Source organism: Crocodylus porosus, unplaced genomic scaffold, assembly GCF_001723895.1.
Source record: "Crocodylus porosus isolate Cpor-Errol unplaced genomic scaffold, CroPor_comp1, whole genome shotgun sequence".
NCBI lineage: Eukaryota > Metazoa > Chordata > Crocodylia > Crocodylidae > Crocodylus > Crocodylus porosus.
The window spans coordinates 72214010-72223899 of NW_017728950.1; the positions used below are offsets into that span (position 1 = coordinate 72214010).

At 46.4% G+C, this 9890-nt stretch overlaps 1 protein-coding gene across 6 annotated transcripts in view; it reads left to right on the forward strand.

Moving 5' to 3' along the window:
• NTRK2 (neurotrophic receptor tyrosine kinase 2) overlaps positions 1-9890 on the forward strand; it is a 318801-nt gene that overhangs the window by 171809 nt on the left and 137102 nt on the right. The window lies entirely within an intron of this gene.

A 9890-nucleotide genomic window follows, 5' to 3' on the forward strand; every position in this document is an offset into this window, starting at 1 on the left:
CATTTGACTGCCAATAATCGTGGGCCATAAATTCATCACCCTTCAGTATAGGTCAGATCATTTGATCTGATGCTACTATAAATGTGCCCATAAGCAGAGGGCAGTGTTACAGCAACCATTAATCCTGTACTTGAAATAGTGTTATAATTCTTGAGGGGTAGCATGGTACAGGATATGAATCTCTAATCATGGCTTCAGAGTCCCTGTCTTTTTGGAAATCAGTTAGCCTCTCTGTGTTCCTTTCTCAGTCTCTAAAATCGGAATGATCTAACTCAGGGGTTGTCAGCCAAGGGGTACATGTACCTCTGGGGGTACTTTGAAAGGTCCCAGGGGGTATGCGGGAGCGGGCAGGGACATAGCGCCACAACCCTGAGCCTCTGCCACACAGGTGCAGGGCCAGAGCCAGAGTCAGAGCAGGGACATACAGACACTGTGCTGCTGTTGTTCCACCGCTCATCACGCCCCTGCTCAACATCTGGCTGCTTGCCACCGTTCTTCCCCCTACTCAGTGCCCAGCTGCTTGTCATCCCCCCCCCCACTTGGCATCCAACCACTCGCCCCCGCCCCCTGGGGGTACACTTGCTAAAAAGTGGGCCGCCAGGGATACACTTATTAAAAAAGGTTGAAAACCCCAGCTCAGTGTTTCTCAACCTTTTAAGTACCAAGTACCCCCTAACTTCTGAAAATTTCAATAAGTACCCCAACACTCAATTTTCCAGGGGATTTTATATTTACAGACTAATGTGTGCCATATGTTGGAAGAAGGGTTCTGTATATAAGTCCGTGATATGACAAATGTCTGATCTGGTGTGGGTAGGGTTGCCACCTCTTACACCAGGGGTGCACAACTCAAGTATGTACCTGGGCTAGAGGTGATGTTGGCCAAAGCTAGGAGGGCTGAACCCAGTGCCCCACAAAGCATGGCACAACAAATTATTATTGGGGAATTTAATATTTTTAATTGGACCAAATTTTTTGCCATAGTTTTGAGAGGAGGAAGGGGTGAGAGAGAGAGGAAAAGAGGATGAGAGAAACAGAGTATTGGCGTACCCGTGTACCCCCCGCCTGTGTCTTGCGTACCCTCAGTGGTATGTGTACCACAGGTTGAGAAACTATGATCTAGCTCACTAAGGATTAATTGTGAGAATTGATTAAGATGCTTAAGGCATTGAAGATATGAACAGAACTGTGCCTCTGAGATCTGTATACAAATGCTTCCTGTTCTCAATGAAATAAAAATCAGTCAATAACCTCTATACCATAGCAAGATTATCCTTTCTGATAAACAACACTTAAAGCTTTTTGGCCACTAACATTTTTCTTCGTCTTGGTCACTCTTCATTTAAACATAATTCCTGGTGCGATGTGACTGTAATATGTGTAACAGCAGGAAAAACCAGGGGGCAATCTAGAGCTGTGCCAACTGTTCATTTGGACTGAAAGTCCCAGAAACCACCAGGAGCTGAGGAGAAAGGGAAAAAGAAAGAGGAAGTTTGGAGCTGGAGTAAGGAGTGAGAGAGCAGCCTGTGTGTGGATCTTGGTCAGTCCCACACAGAGGAGAGACCAGGGGAGCTGGAGGTCTCACTGGCTTGGTCAGCCAGCGCTGTGAACTGAAGGAGCTGGACTCAGACTTGGAGGCGGCTGCAGGCTGCTGTTTGAGCACTCGAGGGACTAAAGCAGCATTCCCAAACTGTGGGTTGGGGTTGCGAGATTTCTGTGCCCACAATGGGGTACAGAGCTGCAATGCAGCTGGACCAACTTCAGGCAGGATTCGCCTCTGCAGCCCAGTGGGCAGGACCCAGCGCAAGAGGGAACACTGCACCACCATGGCCACCAAGGTGAGGTGTGGCAGTGGTGGTGGCATAGAGTTGTGTCCCCACTACTGCCAGATGGGCAGAGGGCACCTCAGCTTGGTGGCACAGTGCTCCCTCCTGTGCCAGGTACTGCCCACTGGGCTGTGGAGCCCCCAGGGAGGAGGGCAGCAGGTTAGAGAGCACCAAGCCCATAGCAGGCAGCCTGCATCCTCCCTCCCCTCGCCCCCATGCAGTTGGGAAGGAGAGGCACCATCAGGGCCCAGGGAGCTGTGGGTCGGGAGTGAAGGGCAACTGGGGGTGTGGGCGGGTATGGGTTGAGAGTGAGGGGCCAGGCTGAGGAAATGGGATCATAACCAGAGTCATGCTGATGAAAGGTTTGGGAAGCAGTGGACTAAAGGCTTGTTTAGGGACACCTTCAAAGGTGTGTGTGTTGGGGGATGGAATTAAGGTGCTGAATGTATGTTACCAAAAAATAGCATTGAGGTTTCTTTATCTTTTACCTGTTTGCTCCCTTTGGCCCATTGGCTTGTGACCCTAACCCTTATGGTTCTCTACATAAAAGTGAAAACTCTCCCTTGCTTTTTGTGCCAGTTCCAGGGTCTGCAGGGTTAGCATGATGGATACCTTGCTGAGAGGTGTCTTATGACTGGAGAATCTCCAGAGGACAAGACAGGAGAAATAGGTAGTGGTATTCTTCCCACACAGATTACCATGATTATATATGGATGCAAGTGTTATGACCTTTTTCTCTGTGACGTTCTCCACTGGCCTGTCTTTAGGACAAGCCAGTTTGCTTTGGACCCAAGAGTGTGAAGTAAAGGTCTCTGTACATTGGCTTGCATCTCCTGTAGGTCTTGGGGAATGTCAGGATTTCTAAAGCAGAACTCAACGTATGTGTCTTGATGCAGAGGACAAGGTCTGCCCAAACCTTTGAAATAACACGTGTGAATTCTGTGTGCAGATTCTGGCAGTGTTCCTTAATTCTAAGCCTTCCTTGCAAGTATGTCCATCTCAAGAGCGTGCTAGGTTCGTGTGTGAATGAACGTGTGTACATAAGACATAGATGAAATAGTTTTTGCGAAAAGAGTCAGCAAATTAAAATAGTCTGTTCATATTGCATTGGAATATAATGAAACAAATATAAATATTCAGGTGTGGCTCTCTTGGATTCTGAGCCACAATGGAAGAGCTGGTAAAATTTGAATGTAGATAAAGTCTTTGTACGTTCATTTCAATGGAAATTACTCCAATTGTTTGTTTCTTGTACTCCAGAAGAGTCAGAGCATTTGAAATACAGAGCTTTTCAACATGAAGAACGTTCATTCTAGGGGAAGTGCATTTAAATCAGCCTGACTGACCTTTTGACACTTATCAGTGTTGAAAATTTAGTACCACAAGGCTGACTAATGTACCTATTATTTAATTACCTTCAATTGTACCTATTACTTAAATTATTCTATACGGGAAAGAATAGATCTATCACTGTAATCTATTTTCTCTGTATCAAAGCAATACGGGGAGCATGGCGTGATTTAGCCTGCTGATGTAACTGTAACAGAAGAATAAGGGCAAGAAACTGATTTTCATGGGAACCAAAAGGTAAAACACAATAACTCAATCAGCTAAATGATTGTTAGAACTGGAGCTGTATGAGTTCAGCAGGGCTTGTGAACTGAGTTTTGCTTGGTTTGCAAAGGTTGGAAACAGTGCTGGATTATGACATGCTGAGGCCCTAAACTATGTCTAGTTTGAGGCCCCATACCATAAAAATAATCCAAAAATGGATTTTCATGAAATTTTAGGATGAATTATTATTTCTGCACAAATGTATGAACTCAATATGAATAATAACTGTGGAGCCACATATATATATGTATATGTGTATATATATATGTATATGTATGTATATATGTATATGTGTGTGTGTGTGTGTGTATATATGTATGTATGTGTGTATATATATGTATGTGTGTGTGTGTGTGTGTGTGTGTGTGTGTGTATGTATATTTGTCATATTAGATGAAAATGTCCCTTTTTTCTTACTTAAAGGCCCCTCATATTGTGAGGCCCTAAACTATAGTTTAAGTAGCTTAATCCTAAATCCGGCACTGGTTGGTGGTGAACAAATTCCTGCAAATTGGTTCTTGAACTTATGTTTCCCACCCTGGTATTCCTTGGGGAATCCCCTTCCTTCTATAGCTCAGATGTCTTTGGAGCAGACAGAGCACAAGGACAGAGAGCATGGCCATTTGGCTAAAGATGAAGGCAGGTTCCCTAACTGTGAGAGCAAGCACAAATAAATGTTTACCAAACCTTTCTGGAAGTGTAGGTTGTACATCTTGAAAAACTCTAGAAAGCCTTTCTCAATGCTCTTATCAAGAAGTGCAGAGAGGTAATACAGCCTTAACAGCTGGTGTATACAAATCAATTCAGCCAATTAATGATACTTGCTTAAAAACACAACATTGTTTATCATGTCATAAGCCTGATGAATATAATTTTCTGATCTGCAAACCTAAACGTCTAGACCCTAGTTCTGGCTCAGTAGATTGCATATTAGGGGCCATCATAAGGACATGCCTAGTTGGAACAGTTACTGAGAGAGTCATTGTGCTTCTTTGGCTAGAGACAGACATTACACATATACTGGTTTAAGTGATCAGAAACTGGTTTAAACCTGTAACAGAATAGATGTTCCATGCACATAAACCAGTTTGAGAATGGCTGAAACCAGTTTGAGATAAATCTGGTCAAATGTAATATCAGACTTAACTGATTTGGCTCAAACCAACCTAAAGGCTAAAACAACCGTCTAGAATGCAAAAGCATCTTGCCTTGAGCTTTCTATCCTAGAGGTATATTAAAAGGTTAAGTATCTATAAAGAAAAAGCTTCACTTAATTGAAGTGCACATTGAACAGGTGTTTAACAGAATCTGCATTTGCTGAAAGAGGCTCCAGCACCCTAAGTTATGTTAAACAAGTTTGAATTTGGGCAACCTGGCCGTTGAACTAGTGTTGTATCTTAAACACTTGTTTTCTTTCTGTTCTATTTATGCCTGTTAATTCAATTCCCTGTATTCAACATGCAGCACATAAGACAGCAATAATACAAAATAATGTTAATATAATTGTATTACTCTATTTTGTTGTTCTCTCTTCTCTTATTCAGTCTAATAGAATTATGTAAACATTATTTGATGTCATTGTTGCTTTAGACTTTGCCTGCACTTGTTGAACTTAGGAATGTGGAGGGAATATTTAAAACAAGGGATCTAATACCTCTGTGAGTAGAAAACCTTGTTCAGCAAGGACTAGTGGGGTATCTGCTAGAGGGCATAGAAGGCAAGGGAATAAAAGAAATTGAAAATACCCAGGATTCTGAAAACAGGGGTGCAGCTGGTGCAGTGCATCATCCCATCTCACATAGCACATATATTTCCCCGGGTAAAAAGAAACTAGAAGCTTCATTAATATACTTGGGGCATAGGGCTATATTATTTAAATAGAACTTTATTGGAATGAGTTAAAAACAGACTGTAGGGCTGTGGAAAAGGAGCTACATTACCAGGAGCATTCAACAGACAGCAGAGATGCAGAAGAAAGGCTAGCTTGATTAGCAGAACATCAAAACCAGTGGTTCCCAACCTTTTTTTGCTGCGACCCACTGCTGGGAGCAGAGTGTGGCAGTGATGGCAGCCCAGGGGCGAGGAAGCTCCTGGCACCCAGCACAGTTCACCACCAGCATTGCCCCCATGACCCTCATTTGGGTCACGACCCAAGGTTCAGAACTGCTGATCAAGATCATTAAAAAGGAGAGAGGCTCGTTAACACCTGTGGGAATTAAGAGTTTAGAAGGAATCGGGTAAATTTTAATCAGCTACGAATTCAATTAATACCCTCACTGCTGCCTAAAGACAAGTGCTGCTGTAGTTGGTTTTCATCTCTGTGTGGTGCAGGAATCAAAGGAGAGTGCAACTGCACAGTGGCACCTCTTCCCTCTCCCCTCAAATCTGCCTCTGAAAGTACCTAATTTTCAGCTGAAAATGAGGCATGTGTCTTGACAAGAAGCTTGGATTCTCATGTAATAAGAAATCTTGAGCCCCTACTCTCTATAAAGCATAGAATTTAGACATGTTCAAAAACAGAAGTCTTTTTTTCTTGAAATAAACTATAAAATGAATGAGATGTACACTAATAACAGCAATCTACTACAGAGCATGCATTAATGGACTACTAGTGCACTCTCCAGGTGGCTGAACCTACAGTGTAGGTTATGTCTGTTAATCAGGCAGAAACAAAGCATTTTGTGTAACCTTCATCAAATATGGAAGTCTTGGAGGGTGGAGGAGCGGCAGGAAATTTGTGCAAGTGCTTTTTGACAGTTGTATTTGTAATACTAAAGAATAGCAGATGTGACGGGCTAGCTGGCAGTGACCTAGCCCAGGGGTTTTGAAAGGGCAAAAGATGATTGGAGGACTTGGGATTCCCTTTCCTCACCAATCTGGTAATGATTTGGCCCAGGGGTTTTGAAGGGGTAAAAGATGATTGGAGGACTTGCGATTCCCTCTCCACACCAATCAGGCCCCAGAGACTCACTCCCACCCCCACCCCCCGTGTCTTGATTGGCCCCTTGGGTCACCTGGAGGGGGATAAAAGGGGCAGCATGGGCTGACTCAGGGGAGAGACCAGTGAGGGACAACAAGGAAGGAGCTTCATAGAGCTGAGCCAGTGGGGCAGGAGCAGTGCCCCAGAAGAGCCTGAAAGAGCAGGACCTGCAGGCAGCAGTGGGACCATCAGCAGTGCAGCATGTGACAGGCAGGAGAGGCTCCCGGATCCCCTACGAGAGGCTGCAGCCAGCAGGAGAGGCTCCCCCCACTCCAGCAAGGATCTGAGCAGTGACCTGAGAGGTTCCCAGCTCTGCTTCCAGCTTCTCCAATCAGAGGCCAGGCAACTTGATGTGAGGCTGGGCTCTGGGAAGGTCAAGACCCCTAGCAGCCTGGGGTTATGTCACCAGTGGTGGCTGTTTGGCAGCTTTCCTGCCTACCACATGGGAGATCTAGGTTCAAGTCCCAGCTGGAGTGAGTGAAATAACAAGAAACAAATCTTGCAGTGGAAAGGGGCTATTGTGTTTCTCCCCCTCCAGGTACCAAGGCCCTATATTTCCTTGACATTTGATATTTTGCATTTTCTGCCTTTTTATATTTCACCAACCAGTATTGTTTATTCTGCTGTTTGTGTTTTATATTTTGTTAACCCTGTCTTTTGTCAATGATTGTATGTGTCTAACCTTTGTTGAATCCTGCCCCCTTGGGGCACTGTAGTGTCTACTATACCCTCTGATTTATGCCTGTTATGTTCCCAGTACTAAAAGGTATATGGTTAAGTCCCCATTGGTGGTCTGGCTCTCCTCTATAGGGGGAGGAGAGTCCCTACACCTCCCACAGCACTTGTGCACCTGCTTTGATCCCTTCAATTGGAGAGGGAGTACCTCTTGGAGTACCGCCTGGGTTACACAAAAATATAGGGAAGATTCAAAAGAGCTAAACAAGGGAAGGGAAATTTGATGTTACACTGGTGATAAACACACATTGTCCCACTCTATCTTGGTAACACAGCATCATTAACGTGTATCTGTTTGTGCAAGCTGTTGCTTATGTTTCCCATGGGAACAAGGGCTCCCATAGTTCAAGAACCAGTACCAGTGCAAGATCTTTTGAAAACACAGCTTTTCTGTAGAATCCTGGAGTAAATGTACTAGCGTGAGAGTTATAATGAATATTGCGTGGGACCATTACCTCTCCTCACACCTGTGTGAACTAGGGTGTTCACTCTCCAGCGTGTGGCCAGATCTGGTCCATGGAGCCATGACTTCAGGGTCTCAGGAGTCCCCATGGGTCAGAAGAATTGGCAACTGGGCAGCAAGAGAAGCTCCTTATGCGTGGATCCAGTCCTGCCTGGGCTATTGCAACAAAGCAGGATCAGGGCCAGTCCCACTCCCTGTATGTGCAGATCAAGCTGGGCTGCTCCCCATCTCCTTCCATGCTTTTGGATGGATGCCACTCCATCCTGCCCACCTCACTGAGTCATCTGAATCAGTGCTGGGCTGGTCCCTGCTCCCCTCCCCTTCCGCACATCTGAATCAAGGTTGTTCTGCCCTGCCCTCCTTGTGTGTCCAGATTGGAGCAAGGCTGCCATTCACCTTACGTATTCAGATTGGGGCCATTCCACCCTATGCCCCCTCTCTCCCAATGCATCCAGATCAGGGTTACATCTCCCCACATGCCCAGGTTGGAGATATCCCTTCCCTCACGTGTCCAGGTTGGGCTACTCTGTCCACCCCCTGCCATGTGTCCAGATTGGGAGTGAGCACTCTCCACCCCTACTCCCACCCCACTGTGGCCAAACAGAGCCCCACCCACCCTATGTGCCAGATCTGTCCTGTAATTGGATCTGGTACTGCCTATTGCCCCTAAAAGTTGGGCACCATTGATCTAAATGGTTCTCTTCACATGAGATGTTTCATAATAGGGCTATAGGCTGTACAGGAGGGATAGGACAGGGAGAAAAGGTGCTGTACATTAAGGAAGAATACACATCCTTGTCAATTAGCAAAGAATGAGAGGAGGGGCACTCTGAAGTGCTCTGGGTTAGAATACAAGGCAGTCGAGGGGAAAGACATTTAATGGTGGGGGTCTACTACAGACCACCCAACCAAGGGGAAGAGCTAGACCAGGAATTCTTAAGTCAGCTCATGGAGGTAGTTAGGTCAAAGGTGACCTCAACTTTCCAGACATCTGCTGGGAAGAGCAGTCAGCCAGGTCTGACCACTCACGTAGGTTCCTAGCCAGAATGCAGGACCTGCATCTAACCCAGGAGGTGCACAGCACCACCAGGGGAGACACCTTGTTGGACCTGGTGCTGGCCACCGGCGATGACCTGGTGAGAGGGCTGCAGGTGCTCAACCACCTGGGCGACAGAGATCATCACCTGCTGCAATTCACCATCCAGTGGAAGGTGGCAAAGGCCTACAGCAAGGCAGCAGCCCTAGATTTCAGGAGGGCAGACTTCAATGAGCTAAGGAGAATAGTCAGGAAAGCACTGAGGTCCTGGAGGGGAGGGAAGCCAGGTGTCCAAGAAGAGTAGTCACTCCTTAAGGAGACGATCCTTCAAGCCCAAAGGGAGGTAATCCCAACATGGATCAAAGGGGACAGGAGGGCGCAAAAGCCCCCATGGCTCACCAAAAGCATCCGGGAATGTCTCCTAGCTAAAAGGGAGGCGTACACCCAATGGAAAGGAGGGGCCATCACAAGGGAGGACTATACTGTGGTTGCTTGGGGATGCAGGGGGGCTTTCAGGAAGGCCAAGGCGGAGATGGAACTGGGACTAGCTTCCCGGATCAAGGACAACAAGAAGTCCTTTTTTAAATACATAGGGGGCAAAAAGAAGGTTCCAGGTAATGTGAAGCCCCTGCAGGACACGCTAGGAAATTCAGTCATCACACCAGACAACAAAGCTAACATATTTAACAATTTCTTTGCCTCCATTTTCCTGAGCAGGGACCGGAACAGCCACCCCCCGACCTTTGGGCCCCCCTTAGATCCCAGGGGAGGCACACCTAGGCCAAGGGTTAGTAAGGAACTAGTTAGGGAACTTCTGGAGGGTCTGGTCTGAACGATCTCCACCCTAGAGTACTGAGGGAATTAGCTGAGGGCATTGTGGGACCACTGCTGTGGTGCCAGAGGACTGGAAGAGGGCCAGTGTGGTTCCCATCTTCAAAAAGGGGACGAAGGAGGACCCGGGAAACTATAGGCCAGTTAGTCTTACGTCAGTCCTGGGCAAGCTTTTTGAGAGAATTATTCTGGCACATGTCCACGAGGGGCCAGCAGGGGAGATTATGCTTAGGGGTAACCAGCATGGGTTCATTAGAGGCAGGTCCTGTCAGACCAACCTGGTGACCTTCTACGACCAGATCACCAAATCCTTAGATGCAGGGGTAGCAGTGGACAAAGTCTTCCTGGACTTTCAGAAGGCCTTTAAGACTGTCTCTCACCCCGTTCTCATTAAGAAACTGGGGG